Source organism: Halichoerus grypus, chromosome 14 (genome assembly GCF_964656455.1).
Source record: "Halichoerus grypus chromosome 14, mHalGry1.hap1.1, whole genome shotgun sequence".
Taxonomy (NCBI): Eukaryota; Metazoa; Chordata; class Mammalia; order Carnivora; family Phocidae; genus Halichoerus; species Halichoerus grypus.
The window spans coordinates 14,934,714-14,959,470 of NC_135725.1; the positions used below are offsets into that span (position 1 = coordinate 14,934,714).

At 37.4% G+C, this 24,757-nt stretch overlaps 2 long non-coding RNA genes across 6 annotated transcripts in view; one reads left to right on the top strand and one right to left on the bottom strand.

Moving 5' to 3' along the window:
• Nucleotides 1-4,199: 4,199 nt before the first annotated feature.
• On the bottom strand, nt 4,200-12,416 carry LOC144380009 (uncharacterized). Of its 3 annotated transcripts, XR_013443670.1 has the most exons (4): nt 12,275-12,416; nt 10,624-11,575; nt 4,848-5,104; nt 4,200-4,351 (listed from the first exon to the last, which is right to left on the bottom strand). It is a non-coding gene; the product is annotated as an uncharacterized LOC144380009 (long non-coding RNA). The 3 variants fall into 3 exon arrangements; XR_013443668.1 differs by lacking the exons at nt 4,200-4,351; nt 4,848-5,104 and having other exon boundaries at nt 9,046-11,039; nt 11,143-11,575; XR_013443669.1 differs by lacking the exons at nt 4,200-4,351; nt 4,848-5,104 and having other exon boundaries at nt 9,046-11,043; nt 11,143-11,575.
• Nucleotides 12,417-12,911: 495 nt separating this feature from the next.
• LOC144380015 (uncharacterized) overlaps nt 12,912-24,757 on the top strand; it is a 33,641-nt gene continuing 21,795 nt past the window's right edge. For all 3 annotated transcript variants that reach the window (XR_013443683.1, XR_013443681.1, XR_013443682.1), the window contains exons 1-2: nt 12,912-13,530; nt 22,011-22,174. This is a non-coding gene — a long non-coding RNA (uncharacterized LOC144380015). The remainder of the gene's footprint in view (nt 13,531-22,010; nt 22,175-24,757) is intronic.

Below are 24,757 nucleotides of genomic sequence, written 5' to 3' on the forward strand. Positions count from 1 at the left end.
TTTAAATTACAAACATGGCTCACATTTTATTTTCAATGGAACAGTGCTGATCTACATTATAAATAGAAATTAAAACTTGACAGTCTTTGCAGTTTATAAAATCTGTGGCCAATTATTACTACATGTATTTTTGTGCATATCCAATAAATCTTTCATTAAGTATCACACACATATTTTTTAGTATATCCCTTTACATATGGCCACAACTAATCTAGCCACATGAGGCATAAGTTTCTAAATGTGAGACCATTTCTGTTGTTAGTAAGTGTTCAGAGCCTATATAAGGTTTTTGTTTGTTTGTTTGTTTTTTAGTAGGCTCAATGCCCAGCGTGGGGCTTGAACTCACTACCCTTAGATCAAGAGTTGCATGCTCTACCGACTGAGCAAGCCAGGGTCCCCTAAGGTTAATTCTTTTTTACTGAAAACATGAGTTTTGAAATTAAAGCATGTTTGCTGGGTCACATGTACAGTTATAAAGGTTGTTCACAACACAAGGTCTCCTAAGTAAAAGATCCAGACCACACTCCCCCACCAAGCGATGGCCCTGGGAAGGGCCTGCATTTGCCTGGAAAATGGGGTTTCTTTTCTAAATGGCACAAAGACAGCATATGGGTGAGCTAACTCTGTGGATTTGCATCAAGATGCAATATTGCAACATGCGATATTATAAAATACATTCTCAGAAAATTGTTTTCTGCTCAAATCATCCAGGTAGAGTGCGCTGATCTTTCCAGGTGAGATGCAGTGAGAATTCTAGTATCATCTTACATTTGCCAAAGGTTTTATTATTTTCCCAACTTTCACATATATTTTATCAGTATTCTCAAAGGAGATGTGTAAAGAATGTATTGTTCTTGTTTCACAACCAAGGTAATGGAATTGAATTTCCTTATTTTCCACTTGCAAATAAAATTATAACTCCTATAACTCATGAGGCAGCCCCATAGAAATAAACACTGCAACTAAAAATGAATGTCATATGTATGGGCTAAGAACAGATTGTAATAAAAGGAAACAATTTAACCATAATTTTGGTTTCTAAATTCAATCAGAATTTGGATTTATAATAAAAATATTTCATCCTATTTTGTTATTTAATTTCTGTTTTAAAAGAGCCAAAAATAAATGGCAATGTGGTGTCCCCCCCAAATCTAATTCACTTATAATTTTAGTTTTGTACAATTTATCTATGTGAGCCTATGACAAAAGCTCTCCCTTGAAAATATTCTGACAATAACAGCTACCTTTAAGAAACAAGTTGACATTAGAGTCAATTAAAATCTATTTTTAGCTAATCATAAACAGTTTTCATGCTATGTATTTTATTTAAGGATAAGAAAAAAAACAACTTGGCTAATACTTTTATGAATCTACAGGACTCTGAGGAGAATATCTTTAAGATAATTCCTTAATATCCCTTTTGAAAGAGTATTAGTAGTTTCTTATTCAATGTAGATTTCTTAAGTAGCTGACATTTATTTTGTTTCCCTACCACCTGATCTTGGTACCTTAAAATCTGTTTTTCATTTGTTTTACATTTATTCATGTTCTAATGGCTCTTAGTGATTTTCAACTAGAATTTTCTTAAGGAGTGGGTTTTAGATCTTTCTACATCTGCAAGGAATATTGTTGGAACCTACATGTTTTAAAAACCTCAATGTGCTAAACATTAATGACCCATTCAGATTGATTATATTCTTAACAGTTACTAATACTTAACCATTGAATTGAAGGCTGAGAGCTCACTTGCATACAATAAATGCTGTGTATCCACAATTATACCAAATATTATGCCTCTCTTTTGATGTTTTTGTAAATAGCTTATTTGCTCATTGAATTTCAGACCAGGACTAAACCACATAGATTTTGAAGAAGACAGTGTATAACCTTTACAGCAAAAGTTGGCCTTGCAACCTATACTCAAACTCAAAGTTTCCTTTTGGGGTATCAAACCACACCATAACTCCCAGATTATCAATTGGAAGTGATGGACCTGCAACGTTGTATATTTATTTAATTCTCATGTTTATCAAGCCATTGTGGTCATCAAAAGAGATTATTCAGGCACATACTTTTTTCAGACCAATCTGAAGGGGGGTTTTGATAAAACATGACAACGAGAGAAATTATTTTAAAAGTAAAAGCATGAATTTACCCAAAGCCATTGACATCTATCATTCCGTGGATCATGTAATGAACATTGTCACTTTGGCATGTAGAACATGTCTCTTCTTCCATCACCTTTGAATTAATTGGATTGTAAGGGGGAGGGCGAGGCCAGGGATGGAGGGTAGAATGAGCAATGGCTATTTGTATCCCCGGAACATTTTGAAGTCAGGTAGATATTAACCTAATAAGGGAAGCCCCACTGGCTTTCTGTCTCCTCCAGACAATAAAACAACATAATTGTGTCTGTGCCTCTCTTTCCAATTGTTCTACTATAACACGGGTTGAGAACTAACTACAGAGTCTAATTAACTCAAATTAGACTGATGAGAGAGATGATAAGCACTGCAACGTGAAGATTAGGAAATTAATCCTAATTTTAAACCTCAAAGACATTGGGTACAAAGGAAATAAATGTTAAAGGAGCAAACTGGGCCACTAACTACTTCAAAGATGTTGGAAGTTAGTGCTAACCAAGCAGTGGCTTTAACCCATTTGAACACAAGTTCCTGACTTTCTGCAAGGAAGGATTTCAGCACCTAAAGGAGAATAGCCCGCGTTTCAAAATGGCGTCAAGCCTTATCTTGCACTTATTTGCACTTGATTCAGTATTTATCATTAGCTCAGGGATGGGAAGGGTGGAAATGTTGTGGATAGAAAACTACATTGATGATTTAAAAATAATTTATTGATTTAAAAACTTGCTCAGCAAGTTTTTTGAAAGTACAGAAAATTTAGAAAGACTGGGTATTATAATATATATTACAGACATTTGTAAAAGACATAGAATGAGCACTTTTATTCTAACATTGTTTGAGGAAACCATTTCTTAATTATAGATATGCATTAATGAAATTCCTTATTGAAAGTGTGCACGGTTTCTGTTTTCCCACAGTTTACAGCTTACTAAAAATATTACTTTCATACCGTTGCTTCTAACGTTCACTAATTTCTCTGAATTCTCAATTGTTTACTATGAAAATAGGCTCGGAAGACATACAGATGGCCAACAGACACATGGAAAGACGTTCATCATCACTTGCCATCAGGGAAATGCAAATCAAAACTACAATGAAATATCACTTCACACCTGTTGGAATGGCTAAAATCAACAACACAAGACACAATAAGTGTCGGCAAGGATGTGGAGAAAAAGGACCACTCCTGTACTGTTGGTGGGAATGCAAACTGGTACAGCCATTGTGGAAAACAGTATGGAGGTTCCTCAAAAAGTTAAAAATAGAACTACCCTATGATCCAGCAAAGGCACTGGTGGGTATTTATCCAAAGAATACAAAAACACTAATTCGAAGGGATACATGCACCCTTATGTTTATGGCAGCATTATTTACAATAGTCAATTTATGGAAGGAACCCAAGTGTCCAACTAGAGATGAAAGGATAAAGAAGATGTGGTATGTATCTATAATGGAATATTATTCAGCCATGAAAAAGAATGAAATCTTGCCATTTGCAATGACATGGATGGAGCTGGAGAGTACAATGCTAAGGGAAATAAGTCAGAGAAAGACAAATACCATCTGATTTCACTCATATGTGGAATTTAAGAAACAAAACAAAGGGGAAAAAACAGAGAGAGAAAGACACAAATCAAGAAACAGACACTTAACTATAGAGAACTGGTGGTTAGTAGAGGCGTGGTGGGTGGGGGGCTGGGGGATATAGGTGATGGGGATTAAGAGTGCACTTGTGATGAACACTGGGTGTTGTGTGGAAGTGTTGAATCACTATATTGTGCACCTGAAACTAATATAACACCATATTTTAATTAACTGGAATTTAAAAAAAAAGAAAATAGGCTTTTAGAGAAAGTTCATCTTATTCATGTTGCAAGGTTCTCCTACACCAGTCGTGTTGTTTGAAATCTCTATTACATGATAGAAGAGGAATTAAAATGGTGTAGGAGGACCCTGAGTTTGTCTTGTCCCTCAAATACAGCTAGATAGTTATATTATATGATAAATTCATTTGTAAATATATGTTTGTAATTCTAATCCATGTAATGTGAAGAATTTAAGATAAAAAATAAAGTAGGGGCACCTGGGTGGCACAGTCGGCTAAGCATCCAACTCTTGGTTTTGGCTCGGGTCCTGATCATCTCAGGGTTGTGAGATGGAGCCCCGAGTCAGGCTCCGCACTCAGCGCGGAGTCTGCTGAAGACTGTCTGTTGCAGGTGGAGATGGTGATATTAGAGGCCATTCTTATTAGAAGCAATACAACACTGATTAGCAACTTTGAAATGTTATCCATCCTAATTAGAATGCTTCAAATGCTAATAATCCATTCTAGCATGTAGGTTACACTGAATGTATCCTACCCATATATCATACTACGTTGAACTATTTAAAATAAACTGCAGGCAACATAACAGGAATTGTTATAACCCACCCATGAGAAGACCCAAGGTTTCCCAAAGATGTCTATCTATATCAACCTTTTTCTTGGATATCTGCTAATACAAACATTCTTCTTTATTAATACACACAAAATATTTCATTTGTAATAATAAATAAAAGCATTCTTTTTTGTACCTTATGCATAGTATTTTATGTTTCAAATTATTTCCCATATATTAATTAACTTGTCTACCAAAACCTAGTAAATTGGAACACCATCATGACCACTTGCTCCGTTATACAAAAGGAAGCAGAAGGGCTTACCATGATGAAATGATGTGTCCAGGACCACACAGCAAAGTTTGGCAGAGCTGACATTTCTAGTCTTATGGTTTTCCATTCAGTAATTTTTCTTAGTGACCTTTTGTGATGTCGTTCCTGCTGTTTTTCCAGGAACGTCTACAAGAGGAACGCATTTATATTCTTTTACTGGTTTTACTTCCTCTCATTATTGAATAAAATTATTTTAAAACATCCTCTTTGGCTGGGTAGGAGTATGCTTTTAAGGTCTCTGATGAGTCCTGAAAGAAAAAAAAAAAGAAGAGGAAGAAAGGAAAGAAAGTTCTTCAATATGGAATTCAACTGTAAGTTCAACTCTCTTCTTGTTTAGTGAAGTTTGAGAGGAACCTCTACTTCACAAAAATCACAAAATATTCACCACATAATAAGCCTAATTTAAAATATAAATAAACATTTTTGTCCACTTCTTTTGTATGGCAGAGTTAGAATATTGGAGTATTTCAGACACAGTTCTCAAGCTTATTGTTGTTCTCTGACTTATAATTATATTAAATTGTCTCAGTTGTATAAGTCACTTCTTCTCTACTATCAACGCTCTCTTCAAAACAGAATTAGCTCCTCCTAGGAAATAATATTGTTTCATGAAAAAAAGCATTAAGTATGAGTCAGACAGAAGGAGTTTGCTTTGTCCTCTGTTTACCATGTATTTGCTGATCGACGTTGCCTCATTCCTAACTGTATTAAACCTGGATCCAAACTCCCGCAGAGGCAATGATATTAACGAGAACCTCATAGGGTTTTGGCGAGTATAGAATAGGGGCGAAATATGTCGGGGTGTTTTGTTTTCCTGGCAAACTCTTACTTCTTCTTCATGCCTCACACGAACATCCCCTTCTTTGAGCATCCAGCCCTTGCGGGCAGCCTCTTACCTCACCTTATTGGATACACTGCCCTTTGTTCTTCTTTGTTGATCTATTGCATTTACTCTCTGTCATATTGGCCTAATTCTATGGCTCTCCCATAAAACAGGTAGCCCATGGAGAGTAAGGACAGTATTCCGTCGCTCTGTTCCAAGAGCAGCACCAGATACAGAGTAGATTCTTTAACAAGAAGTTTGTCAAATGAATAAATGGTTGAATAAATGAATGGAATGCCATGGGATGGAAGAAATATTTACCCATCTGTCTCTCAAGGTTGTTGTGAAGATCAAAACCAGTCATGTGTGTTGAACTTTTAAAACTTAAGCGCTATGTGTTGGCTAATTGAATAAAAAAAAAAAAAAAATATATATATATATATATGTAAATGGATGTATATACGTGTATAAATATATATGTGTGTGTGTATATATATATATGTATTCAACTCCCCGAACATTTATCAAGGCTATACAAGCTAAGGGAAACCCTTAGCCCCGCGGTTTCCCTTAGCTTGCATAGCCTTGATAAATGTTCGGGGAATTGAATTAAGCTAAATTAAATTAATTTAATTTGAATTAAATGAATTAATGAATTAAAACTGAGGAAAAATCTACGACGATTGTGTGCCTACCCATATGCAGCTGTCAGCGTTAACCGTTGCAGGTTAAATCCAAGAGCCCTGGCATGAATGGTCTAGCCTACAGTTGGCCCTGCCTGGCATGGCCCCCGCTGAGGTTGAGAACTGTGGGGGTCTCAGACCGCCAAAGCATAAGGAGACATGACAGGTAACCAAACGGGAAACCACTGGCTGCCTTGGGCGCTCTGCGATTTGTGTCTAATAAGGCAGACTTGTCACCGGGCCCTTTGCAGGGGAAATGAAGCGATGAACGAACGCTGGGCATAGGAGTCTCCAGCTCCTGACAGGCTAAGGTGTGACCCGCTGAATCCTAACCACCCCAGACATCTGGAGGGGAACCCGTGCGCTGGGGGATGGCCGGGGGCAGGAAAGGCTGCGGGGGAGATGAGGTGTATGCAGAGCCCACAGAGAGTAGAGGAAGAAAGGGCAAGTGAGATTACTGGTCATCTGGTGTCTTAGATCCCACGCAAAGCAAACTTCAAGCACAACAGCAAACACAACCTTTGAGTATTAGTGTCTCCAAAGAGTATTTACCAAGTGCGGTCTGGCTTGATCTCCCAGACTTGGTTAAACATGCATTTTGTTAACGTTGTGTTTCTGACTTTCTTTTCTTTCCCTTTTTTGTTATTGTTGTGATTATTGCTACTTTGGAAAAATTTTCTTTTAACACCTCGCACGCTTTAGCACTATAAAAGGAGAGAAAACCCCACAGAGTGTTTTAAGACGTCTTTGCTAATAGAACAACATGTAATTTAGCATTCATAATTATATTCTTAAATATATTATGAAATAGATCTGATTGTAATCATTTTATTAAATCTAATAGATACATAGGACTCTACATGCGTTATTCTCCATTTTAAAACACAAATATTTAGGAATTAGCAGGCAATTCATTTAACTTCCACCATTTTTATAAGCTGCCTTTTCTTAAAATGAAAAACAGGATCAATGGCAACATTAAAATACATTTTATTTGGTGGCTAAAGGCACATCAGCATATCAAAGCATTTTAATAGATCATCGTACTTTATTAGATGAGGAAGAAGTAGAAAAATGGGAAGTTATAAATGAAGCGAACATTTTTATATGCTTTTATTGTGGCCACTTTATCACATTTTACCACAGTTCTTTGTTTATATGAGCAGTGCTCCAACTGAATCCAAGATCTAGGGAAAGGGGAAAGATATTTTGCTCATCCTTGAATTTTCAGTGGCTAGCAAAATGCTTGGAGCAAAATAAGCTTTTAATTTAAAATATTTAATGAATAAAAAAAACGAATAGAAAAAAAGACCTTCTACATACCACCCGATTTGTTTTAACAATATAGTTTTAGAATGGTGGCAATTAATCTTTCTAACATCTAACACAGCTCTCCTTCTTCACACATTGAAACTAGGTTATGGATGTATAAAATATATGAAAAGATAGATTTCTCCAATGGGTTCATCACTGGCAATGAATATTTAATTGATCACATTATATTTTCAGCTCTGTGAGAATTAACAAGTAACAAAGGAGGAGGGTACTTATGTGAACATTCTATAATAAATTGGAGAGTAAAAAGCACTCTATCTGAAACATATAATGAACTTTTATCTTTATATGGTATTCGGAATCTATGGAGCAATGAGAGGACACATTTTTCTCTTTTGAGACATGCAATGTGCTAGAAGACCTTTAATAAAAGTGGTTTAGTTTGACTGATAATAAGTTTTGGAATGTAATTTATATAACAAAATAGACATTTTCACTCCTTTTGTTACCTACATCTTACTTGTACATTGAAAAATCTTATTAATAGGTAGGGGCAGATCAACTAATATAATACATACCCAGAAAATCCAATTCATTATTTCTCAAGAACAGACACAGGATTCACCACGAAGATAAGGAAATGACAGCAAGTAAAAGTTTCTCTTGTATCCAGACAACACCTGCTAAGCCCCAACAACCCTAGCTGCACAAAACTCTGGAAAAAAAAGCCGTCTCTCCTCCCTTCCCCAGATCTTGAGAAACCACTGCAAGACTAGTGCATCCATCATGACCATCAGTTACCAAAGCAGCAACAGGTCTTTGGAGATAACCCATTTCCCAGCCTAAGGGGGTACGGCAGCAACAACAGCAAAGGCATTTAAAACCATTGTGGTTAGATGTGACATAGACTTCCACGGGATTCTCAAGCCTTGGAGGACTTTTTTTTAAATATGGATTTCTAAGTTCTAGCTCCAGAAATTCTGATCCATTATGTTTGGTATGGACTTCATCCTAGGTGATCTTAACTGATCTGCATGCAGTTGGAGGACATCTAACCTAATCCAGGCCCTTTAAGGATCAAAAACCACAGGCCCAGCGAAAGGGAGGAGCTGAGAATACATAAAACACTGATGCTAGAACAAGAACCACATACAGGTTCTCATTTTCAGATGCCACAGCTTCATTTTGGGGGGTGGGAGCTTTTAAGATTTTTGAAGCCATTGTCCATGACGTACACACAGCCCTTCCTCAGGTGGGATTTACACTATTCATCAGCTGGACACTTTTATTTCCAGTCTAGCAAAGGTAATCTTCAACCCCAGCCATTCTCCAAAATATTATAATTTCTGAACCTACGAATTAACAAAGGTATTTCAAGTTAAAAATAACAATAATAAAATATTGCTTATATTATCATCTATTTTCCCCATTGAAAATACTTTTCAATTTTTCTGATTATATAAATAATGCATAATCTTTGTAAAACTTTAAATAATACACCAAATCACGTGGAAGGCTGAAAACATCCTCTGAAATCCTGCTACCTTCATATATCCTTTCGTAGCACTTGGCTAAATTCAGTAAGCATCTTTATTTAATCTTGTATATTTATATATAAGACAGTACAAATGCGGTGATATCATTCATGCTGGGTCACTTGTCCTTGTGAACTGACATTCATCTCCTTCTGCCCCACACTCCCCCGCTCCTCATCCCCTACTCACTAGCTATGTAGCCAAAAACTATCTATCTGGTCTATGTCTTTCTATACCCTTTTCCATGCATATAAAATCATATACACATACATACAAATACACAGGGTCCATATAAAACACATTTTGCTACTTTGTTTTACATAAATGAAATGTTGCCAATATTTCTCTGCATCTTGCTTTTATCCCTTAGCTATATATCATGAATATATAGAGATCTAGTTCTTTCCTTTTGATGGTTAAGAAATATTGTATGAAACTATCACAATTAAATTCCCCAAATGATAGACATTCACTTTGTTTCCATAGGTGTCAAATACATCTTTGTCATTATATCCTTATGCACTGATACTTTTATTTCTATGGGCTAGAATATAAAGAGTGGGACTACTGCATGAAAGGCTATGCAGATTATTAATTTTAATATATAGTGCCAGAATGTTCTCCTAAAAGGCTGTGACTATTTATGCTTCCATCAGTAATGCATGAGGCTTCTTCTCTTCCTCACTCGTTATCACTCCAGGGTCAGCCAGTCTGAGGGGGAGAGGTGATGGCTTATTTTTCAATTGATTTACATTATGAATGAACTTCACTCTTAGTGAAGCTGGACATCTGCTTTATATTAGCTATTCATGCTTCCTCTTCTGTGAAATGCCCTCCTTCTCTATTTTTTAGTGGAGGATCACAAATACTTTGCAAGAACTCAGGGATCAATATAGCAATACCATGGAAAATTGAAGTGTTCTCTGTGTGAAAGCCTTTGGGGGGAAAATACACACACCCATACACAGAATAGTGGTTTACTCCCCAAATGCAGAAAAACATTCTCTGAATTTATTTCAGGCTGATTAACAAAAATAAAATAACCATTTTCCTGGAGTAAAAACTAATGAAGCTATTCATCTCCATGTTTCATTATTTGGTTTTAATTACAATTTTTAGAACAGTTCTCGTAAGGTAAAATTTACATACTATAAGATCCATCCTTTTAAAGTATATGATTCAGTGGTTTGGGGATATATTTGCAGATATTTTGGGATATTGTGCCACCATCACTACCATCTGATATTGGAAGATTTCCAACACTCCAGAAAGAAACCCTATGCTCCTTAGCAGTCACTCCCCGTTCCCTGCCCCACCAAGCCCCTGGCAACCACTAATCTACTTTCTGTCTCTTACAGATGTGTCTATCGTGGACATTTCGTATGAAGGGAATCATACACTATGTGGCCTTTTTTGTCTGGCTTCCTTCACATAATGAGTTCAAGGCTCACCCATGTTGTAGCACGGATGAATACTTCATTTGTTTTTGTTGGTGACTAATATTCCATCGTATGGATATATCACATTTCGTTTTATCCAGTTAATGGACGTTTGGGTCAGTCTCATGTCGGCTCAAGTCCAGATTTTGACAGTTATTTCTCTTGTGACCATGGGTAAGTTAAGAGAAATGAAGCAGGAGTAGGTGTCAAAGAAGGACACTGAAGGACGAACGGAGGCTGCAAAACACCTGTTCTTGTACATCCCTTAAAAGCATATCCACTTGATGATCAATTTCTTGCCCAAACTTCTGACTTGGTGGGCCATCTAATACCCAGTTTATGAGGGACTGTTCAGGTCATGTGGCCATTTTGATGTCCCATGGTTAGTAGTTCAAGTCTCCACAAGAATCAAAAGCACTCCAGGAACTCTTTCTCAAAAGAAGAAAAGAATATGATAAATAAATACAAATAAAATACAAATAAAAACATAAATACAAATAAATACAAATAAAAACATAGATTTGCTCTCACAGCCCAGAGGTCTGCACCATGATCCTCCTACTGGGGCTTGCCGGAGACTCCACGGGGCAGCCCGGTCTACCACAGACACTTAGAATTCTAGAATCTGTGGCTGGGGGTCTGCAGGTGGAGAAGCCGCTTTCCTTGCAGGCTGGACTTACTGCAGAGTCTTCTCTTCTCTGGTCCCCACTCGAACTTGGCGGGTTTAGAGGTGACTTGGTAAATGGCGGTAGTAACTGGGAGAGGATCCTGCCCACTTTCCCTGGTACTACCAGGGTGGGTGTTCTGGGAGTGCTGGAAGAAGCTGGGGAGTGAAATAAATGGTTGATGTGACAGGCCACCACTGGGATGACAGCCACAGAAACAAGCAAATAGAAAGTATGTCCCTTCCTCCTGTTCTTGCCTTTCAGTCGTGTGGCCCTAATGGCCAAATCTACCAGGAAACCTGCTGGAAAAGAGAAAGATTATTTGCAGACTCACAAGCTCAGCATCACAAAGCAGCGTAGAGAAGAGTGTGTTTGGAGAAGACATACACTAGCTCACTAGTCTGCATGGTAAGAACACAGTATGAAATTGATCATCAACGTCATCCCCTGCACGACATGTACACATGACATGAATTGGCTTATTTTCCTTATGGAGAAAAATTGAGAAAAATAAGAATCACCCATAATCATACCATTTAAAAAATGGGGCACCTCTACTCCCCTTATTACATACATACACACACATCTTTATATTAGCAAAAAATAGGGTCGTATTCTACATGCAATTTTTGAAACCAAATTTTAAACTTACTAATCTAATATACTGTTGACATCTTTGTCATTAAATAATCCACAACATCAATGTTGTCTTCCACAAGGATATTGAGTATATCTCTCTATTGTATATACTATGATAAATCATTCGCTCATCTTTGAATGTGTTAAGTAATTTGTATTAATAAGCTATACTTTGATAAATATGTTTCTTTTAAATTCTTTACAAACATTTGTTGATATGCTACATTTTGGAGAAATGTTCATTTTCTTACGTTTTGTTGGAATCTTAACAATATTTACTCTGCACAGTCTCTTTGGAAGTAGTGTTTGTCACATATAGTAAAGCAATTTCTTGAATGACAGTTCAGATGCATACTCACTTCCTTCCTTCGTTCCTTCGTTCCTTCGTTCCTTCCTTGTCTCTCTCTCTCTCTTTTAGCAATCATGATATGATGTTAGGCTGAGGCATTGCTTGGATTACTGTACATTCCTCTCTAGAGAAGAAATTAAGTCCACAAATGCATATATAGAGAGATTTTTTGAGTGTGGGTAGTGATAAGAACAGCTGGGATGGAGACTGAGGGAAATGGCAAGGACATTTCACATGGATATAAATGGAATTGCTTAGCACAAAAACTTAGAATTTCTTGTGCTAGGAGAATAAATTAGAATTGAACATTTTTTTCCTTGCAAATATTAAATGCTAAATCTTAAAACCATCTGTGCTCCTTCTGAAAGTTTAAAATTTGAATTTAGGTAAGTCAAAATGAAAAAGTCTAGGTTGGGGCTGGTGTGTCGCCAAGCAACACTGCTAATCTAAGATCTCATAATCAAGTGCCATAAAAAATTTGGCCCCGATAAGTGTGTCCCTGAAGCAAGTGAATCAGCTTCAGCTATTTCTGGAGGAGTTTGTAGGGAGCCCAAAAAGTCCCCAATGAGAATGAAATTGTCTTCAGGCGGTTTTGCGTTTCTTTTGCAATGTAAACCCTTATGCCTCAACTCACTGGTCCGCAAATCAGATTATAGTCAAGGATCTAACACATACCCTCTTGCATCCTCTGAAGGTCCTCACAGTAAAGTGAGAGGACCACCTCCATATGCAGAGGCTAGGAATCCCTACCTATATGCAGAGGACAGAAGCCCATGGCTAGAGCTGACTAACTGGGAAGTGGGAGTCCCATCTGGATCTCCACATCAGACTGAAGAACAAGAAGAAGATGGAAAAGCACACCTGTGTTCTTGTTCCTGGAAATGTTCCATTTAAATTCAGATTATCTCTTTTCCTGCCTGCCTAAACTTTGGTTCCACCTGTGGTTTTTTTTTTTTTTTTTTTCTGTCTGTTTGTCTCCCCCTCCCCCAAACTGCCTTGAAATGGAGTTTGTTGGAGATTAGGATTTGTCATTTTCTATATAATGAGTCTGGTCAAGTGAACCTCCTGAGAATTTTAAGGAAATGATTCAAAGTTGTTAGTTGGGGTTCTTCCTCACCTATGAAGACCTATGTTTATTTAAAAATCACAGAAATGTGAGCCCTGATTTCCTGTGAGTTTAAGAAGGAGCATTGATGGAGATAAATGACCCAGAAGAAAGTCCTCTTGTCTGATATAAAACTGGCAAGAATGAGAAGCCTAGCATGGGTAATGATATTTACATATATGCATTGATTTCTAATATTTTTTTTCTGGAATGCATGTACATTTTCTAGTTGTTCTTGACTGAAGATGACAGAACTTATAATTGTTGGTCTGGAAATTTGTAATTGGATTTAGACCCAGTTAGGGAAGCTCTGTTACCTACCAACAAAATTAGTTTAAGTTTAGTTAAAGTGGAAAATACTTTTGGATTTTAGTCTTTGAGAAGGTAGGTCCCTCTGATTTTAATGATTTATCTTGTTGCAGTATCTATAATTGTTTATGTGAATAAGTTATGTTATTTGGGTCAGTTAGGATAAATAGTGGTGTGTACATTGCTTACATGGATTAGGTGAATTTTTTATAACCTGTTACTGTTAGTTGTTATTGGTAGGTCAAATTATAGATGATACCACACTCCGGTGATTCTTCAGTGTGCCACTGGAGATATAATTTGAAATATATTTTTTGATTTTATAGAAATGTTTCAATGGAGGCACTATAAATTTATTATTTATGTTACCGAGGTGCTGACTGACAACGGCTACTTATTGCTAAACTAACTTCTAACCTTGAAATTATAAAAGTTATGGTTTTCAGGTCATACAGGAGATATAGTTACTATTTCCAATTGTTAATCCTTTCAAATAAATAATTATTCTCCTTATTTTTTTTTGTAGCAGAAGTTTGTAACACTTTAAACACTTAAAAGCAACATCAGTTGATTCTAGAAAATATGGAAACACAAAGAATGCTTAAGAGGAAGAAGTCTTTCTTCATTCTTATCATTCAATGGTTAATTTCCTTCCAGTTTTTAACTCTTTCTAACCCTTTCTATCATGCTACAATGTCCTTTTTTTCCTGTAGTGACAGTTTTTGATATACCCTTTCTTTTATATTCTGTGATTACTGTATATTTCTATGCTAGAAATGTATATAAGATACTATATAAATTTATTTCTTTGGATAAGAAACTAGTTTTTTTTTTTTTCATTTAAAGAAGTAGTGATTCATGTCCTCATGTTATCTCAATGCCTCATTAATAGGTCTGCTTGATGATTCAGTAAGTCTTAAACAATGAAGTATGTATTCTGGTGGCTATTACGTATTTTGTCTCATGGTGAATGGACTCATCTAAAAAAAGGATCTAAAGATAGTTCTTAGTGCTCCATGCACACACCCAATTCAACAGTGGTTTATAATTGTGGTTATTGTTAACACTTGTTTATTTTCTTTTGGAAGATATTACTTTTGTTTCATGATGAGCTGCAGTCAAGAACGTGAGAATAATTCCAAGTTTTGTCTTGAAATTTGCACTTAATCATCCCTTGTTTTCTTCTCTTTTGAAATATGAAATTAATACTCTAGAAAAAAAATAAATTATATTTGTTTAAAGAAGATTATGTCTGAAGAGGAATCATCACCTTTTTTTTGATAAAATAGTCGTTCCTGGTTTAGAAAGTTTATTTTGGCAACTATACTTTAAATATCTTATTATTTATTTAAAATATCTTAATATTTAAACATCTAAATGTTTCTATAATTTCATGGGCTTGTTTTACTAATATGCAGTATACATTGTATCTAGAGGAGAACATTTAAAGAACATTATTGAATAAGTGCAAAACATGGCTGTGATTCTCAAAAATCACTGATAATTTGACCTTAGTTAATGACCAGTGTTTTCTCAGAAGGGAATTGTGTATTTCTCCAAATGTAATTCTTAGTTCACCCGGTATGATTCACTAACACCTAGCCTGTGTTCTTATTTAGTTTATCCAGGAGTATAAATCTGGAACTTGGATCAATTGGTATATGGATAAATCATGCCTCAAATTATATTATCCTATAATGAAATATATGTCTCATTAGATTCTTTAATCACTCATAAGCATTTAGTGATTCGTAGAGAACAAAGCTTATAAGCACTGACCGTGGACCAGACTGGCTGTGTTCAAACTCTGGCTTTGCCATTTGCAAACCCAGTAGCTTTAGGAGAGTTATTAAATTTCTTTGTGCTTTAATTTTTCACATATAAATGGAAATAACAGAATCAGCTACTGTCATAAGAACTGAATGAAGTAATATATTTAGTGCAGTAAGAACAGTGTTTGGCACATAATAAGTGCTATGTAAATACCAGCTACTCTTTTTGTCACTATTAATTCAGCATTCTTCTATGAGCTATGGAGACTTTTAAAATGCCTGCTTTCAAAAAAGCTTAAAATGCAATAAAGGGATAAGAATCACATATAAGACACAATAGTGAAAAAATAAAATACTGTCAGGACGATCCTTCCACTTTTAGGATAACATTATTTTGCACGTATTTCCCATCTTATATACAGGTATAGCCTTTATAAGTTCTAATTTAACCTTCAATAAGTCTTTAGTAACTCTGTGACTTTGGGAAAGTTTCTTAACTACTCTGTAACTCAGTTTTCTCATCCGTAAAGTGGGAGAATATCAATGGTATCTATCAGGATTATTGCAAGGAATAAATGAGTTAAACATGTGAAAACAGTTTCCTAGGAATAACTGGAAGAGAAGAAAATTTCCAGGGGAATGATGAGTAAACGGGCATTTAAACAGGAGAAGTAATGAGTTTAGGTAACTCTTGCAAAAAAAAAAAAAAATGGTTTTGTTAGGAAGACAAGATATCTACTTCTCATTTCCTAAATAGAGGGTAACAAATAAAAAATATGACTCTTGGAAGGCATTTCTTTTTAAGAGGAGAGACTTGATAATGTTGTGTGCTGAAATAAAAGAGCTTATAGAGAGGAAGGAACACTGAAGTGTGTGTGTGCACGCGCACATGCACATGTCTGTTTGTGTGTGTGCGAGAGAGAAAGAATTTAGGAAAAAGGTCCCCTGAGGAGGTGGGAGATGGAGAATCGGTAACACAGTAGAGGCATTAATTGTGGATAGAAAGGAGTTCTCAACAAGTGAGGGCGTACTTCTCTAGTTGCAGACCTGTTTTTTGTAGATGACTTGCACAATCATCTCTGATGATTCTATTTTTTTCTGTGAAATTCAGGGTCAGCGTATTTGCTAAAAAAAAAGAAAATATTAGAACTTAAGAAAAGTGGTGAATATTGGGGGGGGATGGGGTAAGAACCTTGTTAGGGACAGATGAAAGAATTATAAGTAGTGTGAAAGCTAGGGATCCCATATATTCCTGAGGTCTCATTTGAAATCCTTTTATGTCTAAGTATTTTTCTCTCAGGACCCTTACTTCCAATGTTCTGTCTTCCATATAATCACAGACATGTTAATATTTACACATCTGTAGGTTATTTTATGCAATTAAATGAAAAATAATAATGATATTAATGTGCATTTATTATATTGTGTAGTACTTGAAATTTACAAAGGTTTTTTTTTTTTTAATTCAACACCACACCCTCCAGCCAAGAAGTGAAGTCTAATCAATGGCCTAGCATTTTGCTTCTGTTCAGTGTTGTCCTGGTGACCAGTCACTGACTTTGCAGAGCCTCAGATAGGATCAAATCTCTTCTCACAAATACATACTGAAGAGAGACTTCCAGAAACCTCCAAAACTTGTGCTTTACTGATTCCAGGGGGGATCTGGATGAAGAAGGTGGTCTTCTCAACTATTTCCCAGTGCAAGTTTACCTCTTGTATCAGTGGGCCATTTAATAGTAATAGGAAACCTCAAATTCTGCATACAGGATATAGATCCTTCCTTATCACAGTCCTCAGGCTGCACCTTACACTTGACTTCTACTCATAAATCCTCTTGATACGTCATACCTGTGGGCAATGGCTACAGCTATTAACTGATGCCAGTGGGTTGGCTCTTCTCCAAAATTATGTTGTTTGCCTTCTCAGTTGATAATGCACAGATGATCTTGACAACATTACTCAAGAGATTTTTTTTTTTTTAAATTATGTACTAGGGGAGATTATTGAGGGCTATTGTGTTTATCTTATCTGTGATTATAATAATGAGCATAGGCCAAAGAATGCCATGTGCTTTTCAATAAGTGAGGAATTTTATTTATCTAACTTCATAACTTAATGTGGCTTTTTAACTAGGACAAAATGAACAATGATAAACAAAATTCTATTACATGTCGGCCAAGGTTAGCTTGCCTGGATACGGACTCTCGGACCAGAACTAAGCACAGAGAACCATTGTGTGCTTGGGCACCCTTCGTGGGCACCCACTCTTCCCTGGGAGGACTCATCCCGAGAAAAAGAACAGCAGGTCTGAAACCCAGGAGGGCCTGTCATGACTCTAGGGCCTTGGTGTTGCTGGGATTTTACTGAACATAAACAAGGTCAGGGAATGACAAAACAAAACAAGGTTATCTTATAACTTTGTTGGATCAAAGCAAAAACAAGAACATTCTGCAATCATGTCTTGAAGGATAAAAACAGAAACAATGTCCACATGATTAAAAAGGCCCAAATTACCCTAATCTGGCTAATACTGGGACCACCGCCTTTTAACCAAATACAGCTTCAGCTGTGCTTGCTTCTTCACTTCTCTTCCCTCCTAGAAAACAATTAAGATGCCCCATCAAAGAATGGTCCTCACTTCCTGATGGCAGCAGTCAATCCAGATTTAAACCCTGCTTCCTGGAACTCTCCCTACAACCACCAAACATATTCCCTAATCTTCGAAACCCTTTCTCATCTCCCTTTTACTGAGATGCTCCTATGGTTTTCACAATGCGTGTTCTCTCTCCTTGCACAAATGACTAAAAGCAACTGTGTTCTACTAAAAATATGTTCCAGAAAGATTTTAGATGGAGAGATTTGACAAATCTGTATGATGAGTATTTGGGAACCAAAGGAAAGTTAGAACACTCACCAGAAAAGACAGACACGTGCAAAGGACACAGAGGTATGTGAGCAGCAATTGAAATTCCTCCAAGTGTGCAGAAAGAGGGAGATTGGTCCGTAAGGAGGGAGAGAGAAACATTGCTAGAAATGATTTAGGAAGAGAGGACTTGAGAAGGTAGGCGCAGGTCACAGTGGGACGTTGGAGGCTGCTGGTCGTGGCGTGGGGATAACTCATGCATGCATCATTCGTGTATTCAGTCAACAAGACTTTACTGGGTGCCACCTATGGGCCAAGCACTGGGTCCGGGGTATGTGATGATAAACGAAGGAAACACTCTTCCTGCCTCCTGGATCTCATAGTTGGTGGGAGGAAGCGGAGAGAACACACATTACTCAGGTAATTGCAGAGATAACCATTGCCCTTGTGAGCCATGCTCTGGAGGAAAGGTCTCTGAGGCTAGCAGAGACAATACAAGGGTGGAGAGACCACAGATGACGTCCTTGAGTAAGCGGCTTTGGACTAAGATCTGGAGAACAGGTAAGATGTAACCAGGTGAAGGGATGATAGAAGAACAACCCAGGCAGAGGGAAGGACATGAAAGCCTTCTGGTGGGAGAGAAGTATGAAAGCGTGAAGTCAGTGACACTGGCTTGGCAGTGGGGGTGGGACACCCTGCATAAGGGAACAGAGAGGTACACAGGGTTGTGATATGCAGAATAGTCCACTCTCGTTGGACCACAGTCGCCTCTTTGCATAGTGTCTATGCTCGGCTGTTCATTACCGTAACTTTTGAAAATTTATCACAGAAAAAGTATAGCCCAGGAAATGTAAAATATTTATTATGTAGCCCCTTGTGGGGGGGGAGAGTTTCTGACCCCAGTTATATTCTATGCCAGGAGTTTTGTCTTTATTTATTTATTTACTTTTAACGTGACTTTTTTTTTTTTTTTTGAGAGCAAGAGCGTGTGAGTGGGAGGGTGGGGAGGGGCAGAGGGAGAGGGAGAGAGAGTCTTAAACAGACTCCTCACTGAGTGGGGAGCCTAATGCAGGGCTTGGTCTCACAACCCTGAGAACATGACCTGAGCCAAAATCAAGAGTCGGATGCTTAACAGACTGAGCCACCCAGGCGCCCCAGGAGTTTTGTCTCTATTAAAAGAGAAATAAAATGGCATCCATGGCATAGAAAAGATGTCACTGGCCATAACATGGTGAGCTCATTGAACAGAGGCCAGAGAACACGTGGGCAGCCCCACTAGGAGGCAATGGCTATAGTACAGGTGAGAGATGAGGTGTTTTAGAATAGGGTAGAGGTGGTGGAGATGGAGGGAAGTGTAGTGAATTGGATCTGTAAAATGGAGGAGGAGAGAGGTTAGGGAAGACTTCTGGTTTCTGGCCTGCACAACTAGAAGGAAGGTAATGTCATTTGCTGTGGTAGAGGATGCTCAAAGGGGAACCAGTATTTTGCAAATTTATTTTTACCTAAGGGAGAAGATTATGAGTTAAGTTTGAGGGTGTCAATTTTGAGGTGACTTTGGGATGCCCATTATACTTCTAGAGCTTAAAGAAAGACACTAAGTACATGCACAGGTACGCCTATGAGTTATAAACAACTTAGAGCTAACCCAAGTAGATGAATGAGAATCAACATCCAGAATCAAAATTATTCTGATAATCCTGGATTTGAGTACATTGTAGGGCTTCCTGTCACTAGGATTTGACCTCCCTGATCTAAGGCGGAGAAAGTAGATAATGGCAGACATCCCCTGCAGGAGGGTACAAATGGACACTGAAGAGGGGCAGACGGAAAGCATGTTCTACTTGAGAACAGAACAACCCAGGGAAAAAGAACAATAGTCAAGGTGCAGGGCTATTCACGGACAAGAACTTCAACACGAATCATCTCAGCCAATGGAGAAACCTGGCATTGATGAAGGTCACATTCTCACGGAACTCACCAATCAGATAAAGCTCTTCCTTCATCCAAAGGAGAAATGGCCAGGTAGAGAAAGGGATTCGAAGTGTTTATTTTAATACTGTTCTCAGTTGGAGAGTTGAGACTGAATACTATTTTCCTTATGGCAACGTGAGGGGAATGGATAAATGTTCCTTTTGATAAAAGGCACCAAAATCATATAAAAGACAAGAAATATATAAAGGGTTCAAATTTCTTATGTTCTAATTTTAGGAAAGGAGAAACTATGGAGCTCAATTTAGATCAAAGAAACCCATTAATATAATTACATTTTAATAAGCAAAGCTAACAGGGGTTTAGTGGACATAAGGAGACACTAGTAAGAAGTCTAGGGAGGCTTGGCCATTCTTAAGAACCAAGCATTGGAGGGTGAATAACTTCTGAGCCTGAACTTTGAGCAGTAAAAAGCCTACATGCCTTTATCTCTCCAGGATATTCACCGTGGTAGCTAGTCGATTTCATTTAGCTGATGTACTAGGATAGAGCTCATGAGAATTTTTTAATCACTCCTGCAAAACAAGTCCATTCTTTGTTAGCCATAATTCAATACAGAGCCACCATTAGGACTGGACCTTGAGCTCGCTGGTTAGTCACTGACTGACTATATTTGCAGTGAGAAAATAATGGATGTCTTTGTCTTTTCAGCAAGTTCAAGGGCCTTTCATAAAAGTAACATTTTCTTCCCATAATAACGTCCAGGTGGTGTTTCCTTTTATAACTTTAATTTTTGCCTCTTAAATGTTCATAAATTCAGAAGTTATACATGTTTGTTGCCAAAACTGAAATATTCTGGAAGTAAACACAATGTAAATTGGAAGTCTCCTTGGGAAGCATGTCACCTGTTCCTTTGTCTCTCTCTCTCTCTCCCTAGAGTATCATGGTCAGCAGTTTTGACAGTATATACTTAACCGAATGTTACGCGTGCATTGACATACAGAATTTTCTTTATATAAATAGAAGTCATGCTTCTGGAGTATTACTCTTATTTCTATTGTTTTTATTATTATTATTTACTTTGCTATTTTCACAGATAGATCTCCTTGAATAACTACAAGGTAACACATGGTACTGTGTGTGGATGTCAGATATTTTGTAGTATTCAGAACCCAAAGCCACATTTTTATAATGATTCTTAGAATAATATTGTGAGACTTGTGAAAAAACTATTTTAGATCCGCGTCTAAGCTATCGTCCAGATTTTACATTATGATCACAGGAGAGATAACATAGTTTCATGGAAAGAGCAGCGGACTTAAGTGAGTCCTTGAGCTAGCTCAGCTCATGCTTGGACTACTCTATGATTTAATGTACTTATTTGTAAACTGGAGTATTTCAGTTCAGATTATTTCAAATATTCCTGCTAGCCCTAGAATTGTTTATGTGTACAGTATTGGATCCCCCCGTTTTAGTGAAGAACTTTTCCTGTTTGGCAAGTATCCAATAGCTTTCCACATTCAATACTTGAAGTAAACTGAGGGACAAAAATATGTTACCTGCTGTCCACGTCAGGTATTGACTGAAAGATAATTTCTGTTTTCCCCTTGAATTGTTATTCCCAGCAATAAATATTCTCCGAAAGTACTGGTGCCATTTTAGATACCCACATCTTTAAAAACAGAGAAATAAGAATCTGGTAGAAATTAAACAATTAGTGGCCAGAGGAATAGAATCAAGCAAACTAAAATACAATTTTCTTTTTAAGGCGAAGAAGGAATTTCTCTTTAGTTCTGGGAAAGACATGCAGGAGACAAAAAACAAGAATAGAAAAATTCATGGAAACCAAGTATGGAGAACAAACTATCTGGGCAACAACTTCGGAACTGTGGTCATTCAGGCTCCTGGAAGTGGCTGCTGTGCCCTCTTGTGGTAAGTGTAGGAAGCTACCATCCTAACAGAGCAAAGCCTTTCATCCTAGTTACAAAACGTTGTGTATCTACTTGGATTACAGTGACAGAGGGCTTTCAAGGGGAAAATAAAGGACATACTGAAGTGGACGCTTCAAATATGATTCTGTCTCAGGTATAGGCTCAACGTCACCAAAAGAAAAGTGCAGTTTAATCTGGAAGCTATACGTGATAAATTCCCATTAATTGCATAGGAATCTAAATGTTAAAAGATTTACAGTCATTAAAAAAAAAAAAAAAAGTTGCACCTCTCCATTACCTGTTCTCTTACTCTGCTTTTCTTCATATAGTCTATTACTATATGACATCGTATGATTATGTATGTGTTTGTGTGTTTGTTGTATCCCCCACTGGCTACAAATTGCATCGGGTAGGGACTCTCGCTTTTGTTCTCCGCTGTATCCTTAACTCCTAAGCGAGTGGTGGATAGTTGATATTATAAATAAATCTACATTGGAAGTCAGGAGACTGGAGTCAAGGAGAGCAATTAAGTGTTTATCAATATGATAAAACTTGACCTTGAAGAGAGGAAAGAAGGAGAATAGACATTTGCTATTTTGAAGAACGAACGACACTTGATAACTCAGGGAGTGTGGCTGTAGGGAGAAAAGGAGGAGGCTGATGGTAGTGTTACAGAAAGCTGGGCAGTCAGTTGGAAAGTACGTTTTGGCTGGGTAACGGGTTAAGCTCTTGACCGTCTGAGTGGCTGAGGGACAGTTAGAGATCTCTGATTACAGTCCAGGAGGCGGGCCAGCCTTGCCAACTTAGCTTTACGGTGGACATGATAGCTGAGCCGCAGACTTCGATAAGGTTTCTGCGGGACAAACTCTAGGTGCAGTAAGGAAGCGAACAGAGGACCAAACCTAAGAGTTATGTAAGCCCTCCTTGAAACGGACCTTAAGCACTGGGGCCCATTCATAATTTATGCATCCATTCGCACAGGGCTGTGGAGTCCCAGCTATGAGGATTCTGGGGGACTCACAATCTAGTAGGGAAAACTAGCAAAAAGAAAAGAAATACACACATGTGCCATCAAGATGAATCAGCCACTCCAGCTCCAGCCAACTCGGAACCTGGTGTTGCCAGATCTTATGATTTTTTTTTTTTTTAAGATTTTATTTATTTATTTGAGAGAGAGAATGAGAGAGAGAGAGCACGAGAGGGGGGAGGGTCAGAGGGAGAAGCAGACTCCCTGCTGAGCAGGGACCCCGATATGGGACTCGATCCCAGGACTCCAGGATCATGACCTGAGCCGAAGGCAGTCGCTTAACCAACTGAGCCACCCAGGTGCCCCAGATCTTACGATCTTTTAAGACAAGCCGAGTTTTCTGTGGAAATTTCTAATACCTAAATATAGGACATTGATTAAAATGTGTGGAGTAAACAAAGCATTTTTGCTAGCCAGATATAATTTACACCCAGCTCTATTGTAATCTCAATCAAGAAGAGATTCTTCTATTTCCCTCACCCCTTAAATTGTGCAATCTCAAGCAAGAATACTTTTGGTCCTGTGAGGATTGGATTCAATAATTTGGTCGGGTGGGATGATTTAGGAAGGGCCATTGTACAGGGGGAGACAGGATCACTCTTGTCAATAGGCCTGTATTTAGTTATTTAACAAATGCTTATAGAGCTCATACTATGGGGTAGGAACTCAGCGCATAATGGTGAGCAAATTAGATAATCTAATTTTGTTTAGACAGATTTCATCAGGTAGGAAAGGAATTAGGATCATTACCAATGCAAGGAAGAGAAACCAAACAGCTAAAATAGATAACTATCGGCTGAAACTGCTTTAATGTTTATCAAAAAGCTAGGGATGGAAGTGGGAGGTAATATTCCTAGGTGAAGAGTTTATCTATGTATATTGCTGGGTGAGCGTGGGTAGAGACTGTGAAGAAGGCCCTTGAAATATCTAGTATGGGCAGGAGAAAAAGCAAATCAATGAAAAATAAAATACATCACCTATGTAACCTGTAGGAAATGACAGCAAAGAATAAGTTTGAATTGAATATGGAGTAAATCAGTGGCTCCCAAGATTTCTTTGATTGTCTAACAGTAAATAAACTATTTTCCCTTTCCACACCGTACATGAAAGAGACACACACTTAGATATGTGTTTCCACATATGTGGACACACATACACACATACACTAAAACAAAAGTTTCACATATTAATATTTACATTTCCTACATGACACCTTGAAAAATTTTCCATCTTGTTTTATTTCATTTTTAAAAAGCACTGATCATGACCTACTAAGGAGCTAATTTCACATCTTTGAAAACACTGGATTAAATAAAATAGTGGCATGTCACTGTGTATTAGCCCTTACTTCACAAGGGCCCATGGATTTTCCAGGACTTTGGTTCTGAAAGTTTATGGTGATTGCTGAGAACTGAATCATTTTATTATTTATTTATTCTTTTAGAAGCAACACCAGTTTATATTGAGAAGGTACGTTTATTTTCAGGGACTTTGTACTTTCACTAGTCAAAATCAAGTCAATCATGATTCTGAGAGTATAGGAAACTGAAATTTTAA